The following is a 23375-nucleotide window of genomic DNA, read 5'->3' as shown; positions in this document are numbered from 1 at the left end:
AAAAAAAAAAAGAAGCAAATGTAGTCATATGGGGCATTTTTTAAGTGAATTATTTCAGATGCATTTATTTACATTTTTAGACAACCCAACACCAACTACTTCTTAACAGTTAAAAAAAATCAATATTTGGTGGAATAACCATGCTTTTACAATAACAACAAATAAAAATATGTGTTACTCTCACAAATTGTCAATAAAAATGACGATATTTTTAATTGAAAATTGCAACCAAAGCTATCAGATCTTTATAAAATAAATCAAACATCAACATTTTACTCAAACCTGTGCCTAATAAATCTGGAAAAACGGATATTTTCAAAGCACTCTCTAAATAATTTATATGATAACTGTGTATGTTTGTTTGTTTATTTATTTACAGAAGATCCTTCAGAAATCGTTATATTCAAAAAGCTTATTTGTTTAGTTGCTTATTGACAAATTTTTCTTATTATTATTAAAGTTGAAAGGTTGGCACTGTAGCTCAATGGTTAGCACTGTTGCTTCACAGCAACAAGGTCGCTAGTTCGAGTCCTGGCTAGGCCAGTTGGCATTTCTGTGTGGAGTTTGCATGTTCTCCCCATGTTGGCGTGGGTTTCTTCCGGGTGCTCCAGTTTCCCCCAAAGTCCAAAGACATGTGCTATAGGTGAATTGGATTAACTAAATTGGCCGTAGTGTTTCCCAGAACTGGGTTGCGGGCGGAAGGGCATCTTCTGCGTAAAACATATGCCGGAATAGTTGGCGGTTCATTCCGCTGAGGTGAACCCTGATAAATAATGGACTAAACTGAAGGAAAATGAATGAATGAAGTTGAAAACAGTTGCGTTGCTTAATATTTTAGTGAAATTTAAATCAATACGAAATGTTTAAAAGAACAGCATTTATTGGAAATAAATATATTTGTATTTATTTATTTTTGTTATACATTTGTCCTTGCTGAATAAGACACCATTCACCCAAAAAAGAAAAATGTTGTAACCCATAAATGACAGTTATAATAAAAGTTTCTGACAAGTTCATGGGAGCACCGAGTAATAATTTAACAGTGGCACCCTGTTATATAAAATATCATCAATATTAATAACAATCTTTCGGGCAGTAGTCACTTTACTCTACTGTACCTGACAGTGAATTACAGTAAAAGAGAAACGTAAGAAAGAAGGCATAGCAAAGAAACAGGCAATAGTATCAGTAATGCTTAACTTAGCAATCAATTAATTTAAATTCATACACTTGTTTATTTTAGTTCAGACTTCAACACAAAAGCAGCTTGACCTATTTGTTATTTTTTCATACGTGCTCAATGACAAGTCATTTTGGGAGAGACTATGTAGGCGGTTAACCAGGCAACTGAAATTTCACACTTGCCAAATGTGATTACGATCAGTGTGCTGCTAACATCACAGAGTGAGCATTAATCTACAGAATGTGTGTGTCTTGTGCGGTGTGAACGCTTTTATTCTGAGTGTGTGGGTGTGAGTGTGTGTGTAAATGTGTGGGTGTGAAGAACGTGAGGTGCAGAGTTCATCGCTAGGTTGATAAACCATAGCAAGACAGGGGGAAGGGTGTGTTTACCAATGCACTGAACGCCTGGGTGAAGCAGCAGTGTTTCAGGAAAAAGCCCCAAAAGACGTGATTTTTTTTTTTTCTTCAGAAGTGTTGATTAAGTTGTATTTACTGAACCGGGAAGTGTAAATCGGGGTTAAAGATCTGGAGAGAAAATTATATTAATGTTGGCATCCATGACTTGTGGCAGTACTAAATGTATCATTGTTAAAAATGTCCTAAATTTCCTTAATTACAAAAAAGATTTCATTTATTTCATTACAAATGTTGCTCATTCTCCAAATGTAGCCCTATGTACATTTCTGGAGATCGCAAATTATGTAGCCAGAGGTAAGTATGGCTGCATTTCGTCTTTAAAACGAACGCTAAGGAGCGGTATGACATCGTTCCTTTCCACAAGTACCAGCTCACCGCTTACAAGTGTATTGACAGCTTTTCTGCTTTTACCAGTTTGTCCAGTGGCTCGCCGCATACGCCGGCAGACTTGTGACATGGAGCGGAGTTGACCGTGACGACGGGGTTCAAGTTCCACAAAGAACGGTTGCAGAAAGCAGGCAACTGCTCACAAAAGACCAAAAATAAAACAAACAAGTAAATAACAGGGTGAGAATGTGGTAAAATCTGAAAACACGGTAAAAAAATCAGGCTGCCGCGAAGGGTTTTCTTTTTCTGAATTGCTTTTGAAAGCACTATGGGAAGGAGCAGGGTGAGTGTGTCAATTGGTCAATCAGTCAGTCAGTCAGTCGACAGTGGATTTACATGAGAACAGCAGGCGTGAATGGAACTCACAAGAGAAATTTGAGATCTGAAAAAGCATACACAGTGACCTCTAGTGGGTTCGCGAAAACAAAAACAGCAAAAAAACATAACTCCTTGGACGTATTTGGCACTCTCCAGAAATGTATACAGGGATACATTTTCAGAATGAGCTTGGGCTGAAATGTTGCTTCACAACTAAAACTGAAATTTAAATAATGACAACTTGTATTAAAAAGCAAATACAAACAGCAAAGTCTATACGAGGGGTGTTATTACTAACGAAACATAAGTGTAGTTAATAAAAACTATACTAAAGTCGCTGCCAATGGCATAGTGGAAAGTACACCGACACATGCACTCCGGTGTTCGCGGCGACTTAGGTTCGATCCCCGCCTCGAGGTCCTATGTCGATCCTTCCCCTCTCTCTGCTTCCCACACTTTCCTGTCAATTCTCTCTACTGTCCTGTCCAAATAAAGGTGAAAACCCCTAAAAATAAAAAACTATATTAAAAAAAATTTTATTAATTAAAAATTATGAAAGTCCTAAAAAAATGTGGCAACTAATTGATATTTTCATTAAGTTTAAAAACCTAAATAAAATTAAAAATCTTTTTAAAAATAACAAAATATAATTTATTACTAAAACTGCAAGAGCAACAAGTAAATTATATAAATATATACAAAATGTATATAAATATTCAGAAAATAACTGTCCCTTTACTATAGCATATTAAGACAACGTTGCATGAAGGTCACACCAACGCATTTATGTGATAATAAATAAAGATCATGAACACAAATTCTTTCAGCTCTCGAAATTAAATTTCCTTGGACACCATAAATGCACTACGGTTAGGCTAATGAACTCTTTCACTTGGTTAAATTGAATTATTTATTGCAATTGCTGTCTATTTAAAGAGATGTGCTGAGTACTACAGTCATTTTACTAGAGCTGTTTCTGCTTCACGGCAGTACCATAGTCAAATCAAAGTAACACATGGCCTCTTGTGGCTCTCTGCTATATTATAATCCTCACAAACCTGTTTAGAGCTAAAGGGTTGTGCTTGTTTGTGTCATTGATGTGCAAGAGAACTGTTCTTTACACCTAATAAAAAAAATTGTTCCCAAACCTAAACAAGTAGATTAAAGCGAGAGACTAGAGAGATCACAGAGCCATAATCTTGTGTCTTTATAAAACTCTCTCTGAGGACAGGTGAGTTATTTGCCACTGCTAAAATGCAATTAGGACAGCAGAGCTTGGTTATAATTTCCAATCACTACTGAACTATATTCCAAATATAGTGTGGGGTTAATGAAGTAATGAAAGCCTGGGCAACAAACACACACTTCAGTTAATTACACACATTTATATGAACGACCTGAAGGGAGGATCATTATTTTACAACAACAACGAAGGGCTGTGCAATATGACGTTCATGTTTTGCTCTATCGTTTATTCTGTGGTGTCACAAAATGCTAGATTAATTTTTTTCTTAATTTAAAGCATTACAATTTTACATGTTTAATACCAGCATTGTGAAAAAGTTTACATTTTGAAAGTACAATGTTTACATTTTATTTAGGGATTTTTTTTTATCTTCATGTTGGACTTGTACGTTTTTGAAAAGGCATGGTTTTCGCTACATTCATTCCTCCATGGCAGGGTGCCACACCAAAATTCATTCATTCATTCATTCCCACCACAGCTACATTAATGCGTGTCATTCAAAACCAAAAATGTAAGTACATTATAACAGAGCAAACTTTTCTGTAATCGCAGTAGTGCTGTGCGTTATTTGTTTAACCCTTTAAGGTTACATGTTGACTGACTGACAGGGCTGCTCGATGCATGAGGCCAGCAAACACAACGTAGCTTTCAGTTATGAACACAGTTTCCATAATTATACTTTATTCATAGATAAAGGTCTGTGCTTCTGCACACAATGACTTTATCTTGCTGGAGTTTATGGCTGTTTCACTCCACTTCAGGATGCATCAATGCCATGCTGTAGGTGTACTGAAGACATTATAAATATTCCTAGCAAATCTAAATGTTGGAGACATACTCATGACATAAACGCACTAAATCGCACGTCAGTTTATTTGAGAATGCACGAGAAAATCTGCACTTGAGCAGCGTATATTTGAGGGCGTGCAAGAAGTTTTGTGCAAGAACAGAGGAAATCAGCATGCAACAAAGAGATTTACATGCTCGTATAACATACTGTAAATGTGATCTCCACTTGTAATACTGCGCTCACGAGAGAGAGAGGGAGAGTTTTAATTTTATTGCCATTTCAGCTTCTATGGCTATGTCATGGCAAAAAATAAAAATAGATCAATTTTACCACATTTTATAAATACCAATTTTCTATAATTTATAAAAATATTCTAACAATAAAAGTAATCAACAGCAATAAATAATATACAAGGTAAAATACATAAATAATAACAATAATATATGATAAAACAGTTTAAGGTTTCCTTTTGATAAAAATTGTAAAATTTTAGAAGATTCACATTTAAAAATATTTCATTTAAAGTCTACTGCGCTCATGATATTTGTCATTGAAATAAAGTCATAGGTAGTTGGAAGATCTGTGTAGAAAGCCTGCCAGCACAGCTAGAAAAAATCCTATTGGAAACCCTGAAAGGGTTTTATACAACATTAATATTTATTTTATATTTCTACATTTTTTATAAAACATGTGCTCTGAAGTTCTAAATAAAGTGAGAAATATGATCACGTATGAATGGGTACTTTTCTGAGCATATACTTTAAAATGTAAAAAAAGAAAAAGAAAAAGAAAACTGGTCTATATACAAGCTGTTGATTGAACTGACAGAAGTCATACTATATTGTGATATAGTGTCAGGATATGAGATGACTTGCATCGTGATTTTATATTTTTGTCATACCATCCAACTCCACAGCATTGGTATGTCTATAGTTTCCTTCAGAAGACCATTTTGGCAGACTGCTAACTGTGTGAAGTAACACCTTATGTTAATTTTATTCATAGAGGTGCCAGTTTTTTTTTTTTTATACTTCAGTAGGAACAAGGCCTGCATGTTCATGCCTTTGATTGTGCGGTGCATGACAGAAACTGTCAAATGCAGGCTTATGATTTCTTACAACGTCAGTGATGACGGCTGAACATGAGTCTACTGAGACTAGATGCTTTTTAAAGTCACGTTGCAGATGGGTTGCCAGATCCAAGACTCAAAGCACTCTCAGGTGCCATTTACACTAATGGGTTTTCCTTTTCAAATGCACCTTTGTTACGTTTATGCTTAGCGTTCACACAACTCAGACAACTTCGATCTGTGATAACAGAGCTTTTTGAAAATGCTGAGGACAATCTTTCAGTTTGGAAACACTGGTGTTTGTTTCTCCACATGAACATGGGAATTTTCATAACTCCATTTTTTTCTATGTGGTTTGGCTGTTTGTCTACATGAAAACACAGTATCAGGTAACAAACCAAAACTTTTTGATAACTATGGCCAGGGTAAAGATTTTTTTAAACTCTGAAGTTTTTGCCGCATTTTAATTGGCCAACACGTCTGGGTTCACACCAAATGCGGAAGACATGATTGAGGCAAACGTGTCCTGTATTCCACACCATTTGCACCACAGGATGGTAATCTTTTATGTAATGTACTCACGTACATTACTTAATTCTGCATTTAGTGTGAACTCAAAATAAAGGCTTTTATATTACATGCATCATGCAGGAATTTCTTTTCATGTGGACAGAGATTTTTTTAAAACGGAGGCGGTGAAAACTAAATATATATGTGTATGTGTGGACATGGCCTCAATATAAACAGACTGAAATGCAGAATTTCACAATCACTCTGTGACTGGTTTTCTGGATTAGTATGGATGTCCTCAATGTCTTCCAAGTCACATGCCTTGTCTATCAGCGCTTTATAGATTGCTATACCTTTCAATAACCGCAGTAACAGAGTTTTGGCTGCAGAGACAGTCAAAAGTAGGTATAGTGGGAGTCTTTAAGTTAATTTTTAGGACAAAATAAAGTTTAGATTCCCTGCCTGAGCCTGAGCCCAGACTTGACCCACGGGTTGGGCCACCGATATTTCCTGCCACTATCTTCAGGCCAGGCCGTGATCAAGCATTTGTGTTTTTTTTAAGTCTTTTCCTAATTCGCATATTTAGGTGGAAAGCATAATTACAATATGATATGAATATGTGTGTGGATCTACAAAGTTGCACAATTCACAACACTCTAGTTCCTGCAGTTTCTCCTCCACTGGCACACATTCACACTGCATGCACAAGCATAGCTGAAGCAGTGCTATGTATGTATGTAGCTCAGAAACAGTGCATAAAATCCATAGATCCTATCAATGCATTTATTGGGTCTTTCAATGAGTTTTGGTCATTATCAATGCACAGTCAGAATTGTAGCTGAGAACATCTGTTGTAAAGGCCAACATTTTAAAAAATAGCCTGGTTTAAATCAGGTACGGGCTCATAATTACAGTTAATGTGTCGGACCTTTTACTACCTTTTTTCGATACCTTAAAAAAAAAAGTTAATATCAGCACGACTTAGAGCTGCAACTGTAGTGGCGTAAATGAAATATCTTTCCAAATGGAATAACATATTGCAGATAACATATACATTTAAGTAAAGCAGAGGCATTAATCAGGATGTCACAATAGGCCTTTGTCCGTAGTTTTTAATCAATGACATATATGTCAACAATGTCAATAGCTGCTCTTCTAAGAACAGTTCTGTATGGTTATGGTTGTTTCTCCATGGAGCCAGGAATGGCGCAGCATGATTACAAACAGTTCTTGGCCTGGAATTCTCGGCACGCTTAGACAACCGTGCTGAATCGTGCCGATAGATTGTTGACGTCGCAGCTCTGTTGCCAAGCTACCACCAGTGTTGCCAGATATAGTAGATTTTTGCCCAAAAGCTGTCCAAAACCCACCCAAACGCACAAAAAACGCCCAAAATATTGGATTAATATTTTAATTATTAACCTAGTTACATTAACTGTCATGATTGTTAACCATGCAGCAACCAACACCAGCAGCCACAGAACCACAACATAACCAGATCATATTGTACTACCACACACAGTACTACCTATTAGAGGATGTTTTACTTTCGGGGTATAAATGTGGTATGAATTCATTCTATTTGGCGATTTCAATTGTTTTAAACATAACTAGGTGCTGCTTGTCAATCAGACAACGCGTCTATGTTCTTGCTGTCAATTGCGAGAAATATGATCTATAAAATTGTCATAATAAACCACTGTGAGTTTAACTGCAGGCGCTGCGTCTTCTTGCAGACGTGGCAATAAGCCAACTACAGGCCTAAGCCAGTCTTTAAATCTTGGGTCCTCCAGCCAGAGGTCCGAAAACTTGCATTTTCCCATGTTTTCCCATGAAAGCGAGCTTGCCTATATGGTTGGCCGCAAGCCAGCTGGGTACCCAGTTTGTTTCAGTGTGCGCGGTCGAACGAACACGACCTTACAAGATAGTACTCAGGTCCTTCTCTCAACATATAAATAAATCTATGCAAATTTTGGAATAAAGGCCTGCACTTAACACCTTTTACAAACACGTAGACACCCTGGGCTCGAACACAAGGTGCACGGGCTCGGGTAGGGTTGGGTTTTATTTTTTGGGCCCGATCTAAGCTCAAGGACAAAACGTCCCAAAATACACAAACTGTTTCAATAAAGTTTTCATTTGTTTGTTAAATAATAGAGTGTTTATTGGTAACACTTAACGGATTCATTTGAAATCTACCTGCAAATCTAGAATCACCCCTAGGCTTGCTTGTTGTATTCTTAGTTAACACCTTTTCGACAACATATATGTTACAAGACTATTGGTTATGTATGATGCTGAATAATGTCCCATTTCTATTTTCATTTTAAGCATGGACAGCATTTTCAGCTCAAACTTTTGACCATTTTCTTCTTAGAAAAAAATATAAAAATGTCTTTTATAACAGTCTAATTTAGCATCCTGTCTATTTTTATTTCAAGTATTGCACTTTATTTCAAGTAATGTACTTTAGTTTGAGAGTACGCATCCTATTTCACCAAGGTCCACTCACTTTAAAATTTCTTGCCTTGCCAGTACTCCAGATCTCCACATCTCAAGATCATCAGCTGCACTATTACAAAGCAAATTATTTTCCCAGATACAAAAAAAAACCTTCATCTGTTCTGGTACACTCTGCTCTCCTCTTCACCCTTGTTATCTCATATTCGTAATTTTCTTCCTCAATCATCATTTGATGGATCACTGCTGCCACGGTCCCTAGGCTATGTACACAATTCAAACCAAGTATTGTTTTGCAATAGAGTGCTATTAAAACTGAGGCAGGGAAATACTTCTGACTTCTGCCTCATCAGCATGATCTGTGATAACCCTAATTTGCATAGAAAATAAACATGCTTGCACTGAAAAGAGTGACAAAGACTTGGATTACTCACTGTGCAGTGTTGTTTGGTAGGGAAATGGTGAGAAAATTACATGGAGGATGCTGAAATATAAAGAGGAATATTTAAGGCCTCTTAACTGATATATTCAAGTCAGTGAATACAAATTACACGATTGTTGTGTGCTATTTTTTTAAGTTTAAAAGGCTGCATTGTTAGCTTGACAACATGTTAATGTCAATTTTATTTTAACAATATAAGTTTTTCACTTTACCTTGCAAAATGTGCAGTCGTAAAACCTGGAAGGCGCTTTTGGGCCACAAGCTTCCTCAGGATTTTCCTGTAAGTTTTTAAAATAGTAAAATTAAATCTGTGGTTAGCTCACCAACATAAGCACAAATGTGACAACCTTAAGTGTCATAAGCAGGGGTGTACAAACTCGATCCTGGAGGGCCAGTGTCCTCGCTCGAACTTTCTTCAACAAACCTCCCTGAAAGTTTCTGGTATACCTAGAAAGAGCTTGATTAGCTGGTTCAGGTGTGTTTAATTGGGGTGGAACTAAGATGCAGGACACCGGCCCTTCAGGACCGAGTTTGAACACCCATGGTCATAAGGGTAACGTTATGGTTTACTAGAATAGGAAATTATTTGGCGGATAAACAACTAGTTTAATATCTGGAATCTATATATTTTTAAAAAAATCTACATGAAAATCCCAAAATTGTCCAAATTCAATGGATATTACAAACATAAACAGAACTTTTAACCAGAGCTGGTTTCAACCCTAAGTATCTAAGCTAGTCTCCCAGACTGGCCGTTAAAATATGTGGCTAAAACCAGTCTGATTGACCAGCTACCTGTTTTTATATAACGTTAACGTTATTAACATTGATTACCTTTTTTACCACATATAAGTTAGATGAGGACATTAAATACTGATATCAGAAGAAACCGTTTCTTACCTTTTAGTGGCTTAACATTGATGAAACTGGGGAAATATTAGTTCTAGCAACAAGACGAACACTTTAACAAATTAAAACCATAGGCTTATAATCAATATTGAAGCAATTTGGTAATATATTTAAGTTAAAAACTGTCGATAACTGAGACGCAAGATGGAAGCCATTGCGTTTGAATCGGTTTGAATTAAACAGGAAAGCGCGCGTCCGTGATGCGATAAAAAGGGCCGGTGTCCTTAAAGCTGCAGTACGTATTTTATTTGATTTTGCTCGATTCTTCATTAAAAATTAACCAAACGTAATGTGAGAGCGCATTATGAACTCACCTGCCAAAGCCTGTTTTGTCTTCTTCCAAAAAGTTACACTGTAAGTATAACAATGGTTTATTTATTTCCTATCTGTCGAGACCTACTGACTCAAACCCATTCACATTTTTCCTACTGTGTTTTGTTATTAATTTAATTTATTTTCTTTTTAAATTCCATATCCACTAATGTAGATTTACTAATACCAAACCATATTTTCCATTTTTTACAAGAAATTGGTAATTATTTGAATACAATTTTATTATCTGAAAATAAGAAAGCAAATTTTATACTCATGCTCTTTATTAATTTTTATTTTTCTTTCTTTCTCTCTTCTGTGTCTTTTTTCATTGACAATATATTTCATATTCAGTATAGTATACAAATAAATGTCAACTGTTTTTTGCAAATAAAAAATAGAGACTACTACGTTTTAAATTGTGAGAGGCTCCAAACTGTTATGTTATGTAGTTTCACTCAAAATCAATCAAGTGAATCATAATAATAGTTCAGTCTGAGTGAATGAGCTGGAAATTATATTTTATTATTAGACATCAAGACAATAACGTACTTTGTATTTAAGGTCCAAAAATAGCCTAGAGCTATTTAAGTCCTCCACATTATTTTCTTCCTGATTGTTTAAAAATTTCATTTGTATTCTGTAAAAAAAATACACTTTTTACAATTAAGCTTTGGGGCTTATTCATGGTCTGTTGGAAGTCGTTTAAATTCAGCTGTTCGTGCTGCAATTATCATATACAAATGTTCTTTTAATGTTGGGTGATGGTAAAATATGCTAATGTGTTCAGACTAGGCTTTTCTATATACAGTGCTCAGCATATATAAGTACATCCCTCACAAATCTTTCATTCATTAATTTTCTTTTTGGCTTAGTCCCTTTATTAAGCTGGGGTCGCCACAGGGGAATGAACTGGCAACTTATCATATGTTTTACACAGCGTATGCTCTTCAAGCTGCGACCCAGTCCTGGGAAATATTCATAAACACCCATCTTTCCCTACTGACCTGTATTGTTAAATAGAGAAAACATTTTACAAGAAACTTTTATTCTAAACCTTGGACCTTATTCATGAAACAAAATATGATCAATAAAAATGTGTGAAGCATCAAAGGAGGCTCATATTAAAGTTAATGTTAATACTAATCAGGCTATTGTTATCCATGAATTTTCAATGTTTTGAAGAGAAAAATCTAGAAAAATTGTGAAGCTCTACATTATTATTGTTTATGTATTTGTTTATTTTTTATTCAAATGGCCAAATTCTAACTGAAGGAAGTAGAATGTGCTGGCCAGGGGTGCATAAACAATGTCTCAACTCACGGCTGAACTATCCTTGTAGGATGCATTGTTTCGGAAAAAAACGATGTAGTGATGAGTGTTTCCCAAAACCCGTAGTTTCTGTCACAGACTCATCGTTTGAACCACATTTGTTATAACGTAAATATCCATAATGATGCTCTAAACGCGGTGGTAACAACTTCTTTAGAGAAGAACCCCATCATTTATTTGTGCAAATTATATTGTTTTATACGCACACACATAATAAAAAAAACAATATTAGTTTTAAAAACATGCACTTGTTTTACATATTAATTGAAATATATGTAAACGGCACATATAAGACCAATGTTTCCTTTACAAATATTATTGAGAACATTACATATTCTATTATAAAACATAAAATCACTTACAAAACCTAACACGTATTCTAACATCATATATAAATCATAAAAATAAATAAATAATGATTTACTAAAAAATTGAATTTAATATTTATTATTTATTAGGAGATTTTAAAAAATCCTACTTTAATAATAATATTAATGATGATGACGATTTTAATATTATTATTTAGGATTTTGTTTATTTTTATTTTTGAAAAGTCTACTTTTACAATTTGACACATGCAAACTACTGCAGAAATGTTCTAACCAACAGGCCCATGTCATATACAGTCCAGATAATAAAATACCTACTATAAATTAAAAGCATTAACGTATGATGTGCTTTTTGTTTTCACAAGCTTTGGAGACATAACATAAATTTCGCTTTTAAATAATAGGTCACCTATAGCTTTCGTCATGAGCCACGGCTGTGTACAAAATGACATCAATGTTTTCAAAGTGCACTGCGAAGGGAGCGCAATTGTAAACATGAAGATCGTTAAAACTGAACTGTAAAAATACTTTGAAAGCAAATTTCACCTAAGAGGGATGACTATATTTATTTTTAAACCATTCCAAGTTTAAATGTTACAATGTTCTAAATGAATAGGGCATATGGGGGTAACTGGGAAAAGAAAACAGGGAACTATGCTTCGAACTACAACTCCAGAGGTGTAGTCACAAGCATACAAGTTTACGATGCAGTTTGCGAATGTTCGTTAGAACGACGGATTTGGACCAAACTATGTTTGTAATGACGGAACTTGCGATCTTAGTTGGACGATGGTTTTCGGAAACGCACCGCTGATTGTTATTTGCCTAATAAATTAACATAAGCTACAGTTAAAAAAATAACGAATGCTATTGTTTTAATGATAAATCATGTAATACATTACTATTTTAAAGCATGTTTATTCAAAATCTTTGGTACATTAAAATGATGAGTATCTGACAAGCTATTTAAACAAAAAAGTGCTTTAAATGTCTTTAAAATGCAGTATTTAAACCTTAAAATTAAATAGAAAATGAGGCGAATAACTGCAAAAAGGTCCACTTTTTGAGAAAAAAGAACCACCCTTTTCACCAGGCTGGCTACGAACCTGATATATAAATAGGGAATGGAAGTTACCCATAATCTGCACTTAACCATCATGGGATATACTTTATGAACAGTATTGATAAAGGAATGAAAACAGCTTGGCATGCAGCTTTATTATAAACCACTGAGAAGCTTTCAACTGACCTATAAGAATCAAGAATCCTTTAGGCCTTTATAAATCTGACTGACCCCAAGATGTAGCTCCATGCATGTATTTTTTCCATTAAGATTCAGTTAAATGATTGCTTCATAGTGTTTTTCCTTGGACTTTTCCCTCATTTTCCCATATAAAAATAGTTTTGCTCCAAAATAATGTCATAATTCCTCTCCAATCTGGTTAAACACTTTACAGAAGAAGACGCCTGTGGATAAAATGAATAAGCGTTTCTCCAGATAAAAGCTTGACTTTATAAATTTCAAATGTAATATAGCTGATTCAGTGGGGCGGATTTATTGAGGCCCCTGGAGACTCGTTCAAAGACACACTGCTTACACTGCATTACTTACAACAACACCGGACTGCAATGTTTCAACCTATGGATTACATCAGCATTCCTAATACAGACCGCATTAGCATTCAGTGCGATCAACAGAGGTGATAGATAAAAGGACAGGGAAGGTGGAGGCATTTTAATCGGGATAAATGGCAAGGTGGGACGGTCCGGCCTGGCATCAAATGAACGCTGGCACTGTGCAATACATCATTCTTCATTTTATCTGCCTTTTCCCATCCCAGTTCTCTCCCCCCTCTGGCTCTGCCAAAGTCACATCCTAACCATTGTATTAATATTCATGGATTGTCACCTTAAATGAAATACATGCAGTGTTAAATATATCTTACGATGGGCTCAAAACCCAAGATTGGATTGATGCGGTGAGAAAAATGTGAGATATTATGTATAATGTGTTCTTAAGCTGAATGGTTGTGACTGAATTGACTCAGTATTGACCGGTGGACGTGGAGAAGACTGAACGCAATACTTGAAATCTCCAGCCAGCCGTCTGACGGATGACCTTTGGGGGTAATTTGGAGTTATGGGCTTCATTACTGCTCACAGATATAAGCCCCTAAAGCAGAGTCATTTTGGTAATAGATGCATGTGAGCGTTTACTGCAGAGTCAACACCAATTTCTGTGCTGAATGAAGTTGTTCAGCAAATTTGCCAAGGTGTTTACTAAACTGACCTAGGTCATGTACAATTGTGTCAAAACAAACAGTACTTTGGAAGTGCTCAAGAAAGATGATTTAAAGAGAGACGAATTATATAATGCATTAGGCAATTATTATTTTAATGGCCAATAATTATGGAAGCATGTAAATAAATTTGTTTTGAAATGTAATAACCAAAAAGCAATACAATGGCAATGCATTTCTGTATTTAAATGTGCATTCTCCATCAGATACAGTATGTGCAAATTGTGGTGCAAAATAAAAATATATTTACAATATACACTCATCGTCCACTTTATTAGGTACACCTGTCCAATTGCTCGTTAACGCAAATTTCTAATCTGCCAATCATATGGCAGCAACTCAATGTATTTAGGCATGTAGACAAGATCAAGATGATCTGCTGCAGTTCAAACAGAGCATCAGAATGGGGAAGAAAGGTGATTCAAGGGACTTTGAACATGGCATGGTTGTTGGTGCCAGAAGGGCTGGTCTGAGTATTTCAGAAACTTCTGATCTACTGGAATTTTCACGCACAACCATCTCTAGGGTTTACAAAGAATGGGCTGAAAAGGAGAAAATAGCCAGTGAGCGGCAGTTCTGTGGGTGCAAATGCCTTGTTGATGCCAGAGGTCAGAGGAGAATTGCCAGACTGGTTCCAGCTGATAGAAAGGCAACTGTAACTCAAATAACCACTTGTTACAACTGAGGTATGCAGATGAGCATCTCTGAACACACAACACGTTCAACCTTGAGGCAGATGGGCTACAGCAGCAGAAGACCACACCGGGTGCCACTCCTGTTAGCTAAGAACAGGAAACTGAGGCTACAATTCACACAGGCTCACCAAATATGAACAATAGAAGATTGAAAAAAACATTGTCTGGTCTGACGAGTCTCGATTTCTGCTGCGACATTCGGATGGTCGGGTCAGAATTTGACATCAACAACATGAAAGCATGGATCCATCCTGCCTTGTATCAACTGTTCAGGCTGGTGGTGGTGTAATGGTGTGGGGAATATTTTCTTGGCACACTTTGGGCCCGTTAGTACCAATTGAACATTGTTTCAACGCCACAGCCTACCTGAGTATTGTTGCTGCCCATGTATATCCCTTTATGACCACAGTGTACCCATCCTCTGATGGCTACTTCCAGCAGGATAACGCACCATGTCATAAAGCACGAATCTTCCCAGACTGGTTTCTTGAACATGACATTGAGTTCACTGTACTCCACAATGGCCTCCACAGTTACCAGAACTCTATCCAATAGAGCACCTGTGGCATGTGGTGGAACAGGAGATTCACATCTTGGATGTGCAGCCGACAAATCTGCAGTAACTGCGTGATGCTATCATGTCAACATGGACCAAAATCTCTGAGGAATATTTCCAGTATCTTGTTGAATCTATGCCACGACGGATTAAGGCAGTTCTGAAGGCAAAAGGGAGTCCCACCCGGTACTAGTAAGGCGTACCTAAAAAAGTGGCCGGTGAGTGTATATAGAATATAGTTATTATTATACAGAAATTAAATCCTCTAATTTTAATCTATATAAGTAAATATTTAACCATTATAGAGTTATATTGTACAGTATGGAAAACTGACTTCTTTATGAGACTTGAAAAATATATTAGTTATTTTATTAATAAACAAATATTATTAGTTATACCTCCATTTACGTATTTCACTGTACCTAGAAATGTAGACCTGAGTAGTTATCCGCAATGAGCCTGGGTTGATTAGGTAATATATACTAAAATGATTTAAAAAAAACACAAATACCTAAAACTAAGTTAAACAAACAAATAAATAACCAACAAACAAACTGATGATAACATCATGCATCCCTATAGATTCACATAATCTTTTGTAATCATATGGATCTGCTGCAATACATTACAGTAAATTCGCCCTTATTAATTGTCAGTCCAGTTTTCAACTCTGAAAACCGAACTGACGCAGTTTCAGTTTACTAGCTTCTTTGACACAATCTACATTGTAAAAGCACTATAGAAATGAAGATGAATTGAATTGAATTGAAGTATTTTGGATTCTTTTATGTAATGAGTAACTGTTACTATACTTTTTTACCGATGCTGAACTCAAGGCACTTCATGTTCTCCAGAAGTTCTTTAGTGCACATTTAATTGCCTCAAGCCAAAGGAGTGTTGCAAACCTTTCAGCCACACCACAACACCAGTCATATCTGCTCTAATTTAATAATTGCAATGGTAAACAGCATCCCATATGTGACTGGAGCATCAGTGACTGACAGAAGCACATTTGAGATAAGTCTTATCAACCACGACATCTGACATTAAAGCATGGAGCCCAAAGGAAAAGAGTGTTTCTGATTTACGATCATTATAGTCTCAAAAATAAAAGCTGGTGTGGTACCTTTTTCAAAAGTACAAAGTAATATACAGTGGGGAAAATCAGTATTAAACACGTCATGTTTTTTCTTGAGAATAACATCTCTAAAGCAGCTGTTGACATGGAATTGAACTAGAATTTGGTAAAAACCCAAACAATACACACATAAAAATAAAACTAAACAAAAAAATCTGACAATTGAGTTGTGTAATACAATGAAATTACACAAGGAGAAAGTACTGAACTACTTAAACGTATTTAATACTTTATATAAAAGGCTTTTTTGGTGACGGCAACTTAAAGACGCATTTAATATGGAGAATGACTTCACATGAATTGCTCAGATTGTGTAAAAATCGTGATGGTTCTCGAGGTCTCTTGAGGTCTCGTTTATAAATCCGAGCTTTATTTTGTGGATTCAAGTCAGGTAATTGGTGATGGGCCTTTCTACAGTTGAGTTTTCTCCCTCTGAAAGCATTTGAGAGTTTCATTGGCTGTGTTTTGGATCATTGTCTTGCTGAAATGTCCACCCTGGTTTCATCTTCATCATCCTGATGTAGATGTTGGACTGATGCAGCAAATATTAATTTACAATGAGGAAGGGCAGAGGGTTGCTGAACAACTACTGACAGATTTCAGCTGCTGTCTGGGCTTTCACTGCTTTTCTACACCTGCCTTTCTTCATGTGTTCAACACTTTTCTCTGTAACATTTTCTTTCACTACGCATAACTTCATTTGTAAACTAATTAGATTTCTTTGGTTGTTACCAACATCCGGTGAAATTTTAAGTCAACACCATCTTTAGAAATATGTTTTCTGAGAAAAATGGTGACATGCTCAAAAACAAATTATGTAAATGTCAGATTTAGAAAAAGAAATTTACTAAAAAACTAATTATGCTCACTTGGGGTGGCTTTGGACTTGTTTGAAAAAGGTTTAATGCAAATAATGGGAGATGGAAATGCTGAATAAATTCTGATGTAGCGAACATTACATCCATGTGACTCCATTATGCTTGCCTTGTTTACTATTGGTTACTAGGTTACCAATACTACAGGAGGCTGCTCTAACAACTTGATAGAAATGCATGTAATTCACATTTGGCTGTTTGTTGTTGTTCTTTCACAAACTTTAAAAAGATTTGCTTCACACAATGGAAACCTTGCTAATTCTTCAAAAAAAGTGATCAATTTCATATTAAAGTGTAAAGTGCTCCTTAAAGTTCCTAAGTTTGTTTTAAATGTCTCCCTCAAATGGTTTACTTCTATCCAAGGTAAAAAATTCATATAATTCTTATAATTATTTTTCTTATGATATATATTGAAACAGCAGCTCTTTTCTCTGTCTGAAATGGTTGGTTTAAGAATCAGGTATCTCTAAACCCAGTCTTTCTGAGAGTCTACTGTCTTCTGATTGGTCAGATCATGACCCAGTCTATTGTGATTGGTCAACCATTTACAGCACACACAGGAAACCAAATGCTCATGATCAAATCTGAATTTCAGCTGCTCCTCGACACTTGTTGATACAAAGGGTGCAAGCATTTCTTAATTAATGACTACAGATTTCCTTTGGCTCCAGCAGAGTCTTTATACTTTGAAAGTGGATAAAAGACGCATTTGCTTTCACAATACACACACACGCACTAACACAAACACAAAAGTGCCTTCTTTGCATATCAACAACACAAACCAGGCCTCAGAATTACAGTGCTTCAGGGACACCACAGATGTTTTACACAGGCAGCCAGTGAAAACCGTAGACTGGAATTATGCAAATGTCTTACAAACCTACGCACAATTGTGCAGGAATAAGACTGAAGCTATTTATTTTTTTAAGCTAAGAGCAACTTCTTTTTTTCTTAGGGATGGAAAGACAAAACATTTCAAATTTTTCTGCAGTTTTGATCTCTTTTTCTGCCAAAAAGGACCAACATTTAGTACAAATGAATGAAAAATATATACAATTAAAATAAAAATTTATTTTCTCCTTTTCAATTATTTCTTAAATGATGTTTAACAGAGCAAGGAATTTTTCACAGTATTTCCTTTAATATTTTTTCTTCCGGAGAAAGTCTTATTTGTTTAATTTTGGCTGCAATAAAAGCAGTTTGCCTTTTTTTAAAACCCATTTTAAGGTCAATATTATTAGCCCCCTTAAACAATACAATATTTCAATTGTCTACAGAACATAACATTTGCCTAATTACCCTAATTAAAATGTCACTTCAAGCTGAATACTAGTATCTTGAAAAATTTCTAGTCAAATAGTATGTACTTTCATCATGATAAAGATAAATTAAAAATCAGTAATTAGAATTGAGTTATTAAAGCTATTATGTTTAGGGGCCTAATAATTCTGACTTCAACTGTATGTGATTAATCAGAAAGCAATATTTTATTAAAAAAAGAAGTCTGTTCCTACTTACCCAAACTTGCAGCAGAACACAAGCTTCAGCATGAGGGACGGACTTGATTGACCCTTAGATGGAGCTCTGTGAATTGAGTTGCCATTAAGCAGACATAAAAAGCAAGCAAATCCATTGGCATCACTTGGAGAAAAGGGATGATCAATACTGAGAGAGAGAGGAACAATGGCAGATGCTTACTGCGAGTCTGAAGGGTGCAAATGCTCTTACTTAGAGTACTGCATATGTGGGTTCATGAAGGCTTTTAGAGGACAGCAGTAACAACAACACGATATATCACCTGTTATTTGCTGCTTTATGTTTCATGCATTTGATGACAGGACTCTATTGTAGTATTTGTGAAATAAATGCATTTCGTATAAAAGCTCAACTAATTATAGTTGTGTCTGTATGCACTATAAAAATGCTTTGCAAGTTAAATTTGTTCCCTTTGGAGTATATTTTGAAATGTATTTGATTTCTGTGATGCAACAGTGGATTTTCAGAATAATTACTCATCATTGATAATAATAATAATAATAATAAATAATAATTACTCAACATTGATTATAATAATAATAATAGTTAATAATTACTCATCATTGATTATAATAATAATAATAATTAACAGTTACTCATCATTGATTATAATAATAATAATAATGAATAATTACTCAACATTGATTATAATAATTAATATATACTCATCATTGATTATAATATTAATAATAATTAATAATTACTCATCATTGATTATAATATTAATAATTATTACTCAAAATTGATAATAATAATAATAATTAATAATTACTCATCATTGATTATAATTAATAATTACTCAACATTGATTATAGTTAATAATTACTCAACATTGATTATAGTTAATAATTACTCAACATTGATTATAGTTAATAATTACTCAACATTGATTATAACAATAATAATTAATAATTACTCAACATTGATTATAACAATAATAATTAATAATTACTCAACATTGATTATAATTAATAATTACTCAACATTGATAATAATAATAATATTAATTAATAATTACTCAACATTGATTATAACAATAATAATTAATAATTACTCAACATTGATTATAATTAATAATTACTCAACATTGATAATAATAATAATAATAATTAATAATTACTCAACATTGATTATAGTTAATAATTACTCAACATTGATTATAACAATAATAATTAATAATTACTCAACATTGATTATAACAATAATAATTAATAATTACTCAACACTGATTATAATTAATAATTACTCAACATTGATAATAATAATAATAATAATTAATATTTACTCATCATTGTTGTGTTGTGTTAATATATTTGCTGTTTTGATCAATTACTGGTCCTCAGTATTATTTGAATAAAAAATGTGTAACTATTTTCTCCACCATTTATATATGCAGTATATACACAATTATTTAAATGTATACAATGTAAACATTTTTTGTAAATTACACAATATTTAACTAATATAAACTGTATTTTACTGTAGGACAGTTATGCCAAGATAAATGGTGCTGTAAATTTAAATACAGTAATTTAGCTGTAATTGAATTACAGTAAGTAAAACAAATTTACAGCAAGTTACTAGTGAACTGCTGCACTACAACTACATTGTTAACATTGTTTTTGTAAATTACACTGTATTTAACTGTAATATGAACTGTGTTTTACTATAGGAGAGTTATGCAGTATGTTACTGTATTCTAAAGTTGCATTGTGAAAATTACTGTATATTTTACAGTAAAGATATACAATACTGTAAATACATATACAGCTAAATAAATGGCAGTATAAACGTAAATACAATAATTATGCAGTAATTGATTTGCAGTAAGTTACTGGTGAACTGCTGCACTATAACTACACTGTTAAAACTTTTTGTAAATTACATTGTATTTAACTGTAATATGTTCTGTTTTTTACTTTTGGTAAGTTATGCAGTATGTTACTGTATTTTAAAGTTGCATTGTGAAAATTACTGTATATTTTGCAGTAAAGATATGCAATACTGTAAATGCATATACAGCAAAATAAATGCATTATAAATGTTTGTACAGTAATTTCGCTGTAATTGATTTACAGTAAGTTACTGCCGAACTGCTGCACTACAACTACACTGTAACATTTTTGAAAATTACACTCTATTTAACTGTAATATATATATATGAAATTTACTGTACTACAGTTATGTAGCATGTTACTGTAGTTTAAAGTGGCACAGTGAAAATTACTGTCTATTTTACACTAAAGATATGCAATACTGTAAATACATATACAGCAAAATCAATGTAAATAAAGTAAATTTGCTGTAATCTATTTACAGTAAGTTACTGTAGATGCTACAGGAAAATGTAAACAGTGTATATATAAAATGTAATACATTTTATAAACAATTTTACTTAGCAACGTTTGATTTGCAAACTTTGAGGAAACAGTGATATACCACCATCCTTTTTATTTGAAATATTTTCACGCATAAAGATCAATAAATGTAGTTCAATTCATTATTGAACACTGATTAAGGCAATTATCTGCAGTGTTTAATTGCTCATTGATTTCCACAGAGTTCTCTGATTGTATTTAACATCTTACACAAACATGTCCAAACTGTTTATTTTCTCATTATATTCAGACTGGTAACAACATCCTCTTTAGCCTGCAGTCATTCACACACTAATGCGCTAAATAAATCTAATATAACTGTCACAACAATACTGCCATTGTTGCTTCCTATTGGTCACCCGTTAATTCATCTGAAATTGCAATTGCTTAAAGCAGTAATTTACTGCATTCCTTGGTAAATTAGTTTTCGTGTGTGTGTGTGTGCGTGTGTGTGTGTGCGCGTGTGTGTGTGTGTGTGTGTGTGTGTGTGTGTGTGTGTGTGTGTGTGTGAGCTGCCAACAAGTGGAAAAAATGAATGCAGATGGGAATCAGTGGAGGCTGCAGGGATTCTGGATTATTCTGCATTGTTATAAGCTATAAGTCTCACACCAGTGGTTAATTTACAAATGCAATCATTCTTAATTATGCAGAAGGACCACATTTAAATATATTTATATAAAATGATTGGAAAAATTCAGTCTTTTAAAAGCCTGAGGTCAATTAAGCATCTGTAAAACACAAATGAATATTGATCTGTCATTTTTTTCCTTTTCCAGGGTTGTGTGAAGGTTGATGTGGAGGTTTATTAACTATTAGTAACACCTGCACCTCTTCCAATTAATTTCCAAGGATGACGGTTATGTAATACAGAATATCCTATACATGGAGACATTTTTCATCTCTTCTCCCTGTTTGCATTAATGCATTACCTTTTACTGAATACTGTTTGAATTGATGTCATTCAAGTCACATGCATTTGCCGTCGGTCCTTCCACTCAGATCTGTAAGATAAGGCAAAAGGTTAGTGTAAGTTATTAATGTTCTGGAAAAAAGGAAAATACAGTTAATTAAAAAAAACAGGTTACTCTAGATTAAAGACCTATCTGTTCAGTAAAGCATACACTTAGTGCACCACTTAGCGGGCTTCCACACAGGTTCTGCATCTTGTTTATATACACTATGAACAGCAGCTACGTGTCATGGATTGGTCAGGCTCTCACGACCCCCACTCACGAAGATCACCATCACCTGACTTCTAATGAGCACACAGCTGCATCACATTCACGAGCACCAGATAAAAGCACAGCACTCCAGTCGCTCATTGTCCGGGCTCGTCTCGACGAAAGCGGACAACTGAGCGACCACTCAGCGTAGTCATCCTCAGCTAAACAAACGATTTACTTACCTGTTCTCTTTGTATTCCTCCTAGTCTTCCTGGTCCCCCCGAATCGTCCTGTCTTCCAGTCCTTCCAAGTCTGTGTCATCCTCTGTCAGCTGTATCTGGTGTGTGCTGTCCATCCTCGTGTATTCCTGTTACCCAGCCACGGAGGAAAAGACCCCCAACATCATTCCTGATCCTCCTGGCTATCCTTCATGTGCTCCTTGTTGTCATTCAATAAACACCCTAACGTTTCCTTACCTCTGTCTCCTGTCCGCTGCATAACAGAGGCCCGACCAGCGCCCTACTCAGGCGGAGCGGGGGAGTGCAATGGTTTTCTGTTACAATGTTCCCTCATATTCGAAATGCAACCTTCTCTATATCCCACAGATAAGTCAAAGATCGCCTACATCGTATCACTACTCTCTGGACCTGCACTTAAATGGGCTGAGACGATCTGGAACCAAGCCGGGCCGGTCATGAATTCCATCACTACCTTCACGGAGTATTTCAAAGAGGTGTTTGGACGTTCTGATGGGGAAGTAGCCGCTGGAGAGCAGCTGTATCATCTAAAGCAAGGTACTCTATCTACACAGGAATATGCTCTCCGGTTTCGCACTCTAGCAGCTGCAAGTGGATGGAATGAGAGATCGTTGTTGACCACGTACCGGCTCGGCTTGGAACCCACTCTCCGAATCCAGCTGGCCACATTAGATGATACAATGGGTCTGGAGAGATTCATCCAACATTCTCTCCGATGTTCCGATCGTCTCCGTTCCTATCAACAGGACACCATCACCCCCTCGTCTGCACTCC

This window comes from Danio aesculapii, chromosome 17, assembly GCF_903798145.1.
Source record: "Danio aesculapii chromosome 17, fDanAes4.1, whole genome shotgun sequence".
NCBI classification, from domain to species: domain Eukaryota; kingdom Metazoa; phylum Chordata; class Actinopteri; order Cypriniformes; family Danionidae; genus Danio; species Danio aesculapii.
The sequence above is the reverse complement of the archived record's forward strand: the minus strand, read 5'-3'. Positions refer to the sequence as shown.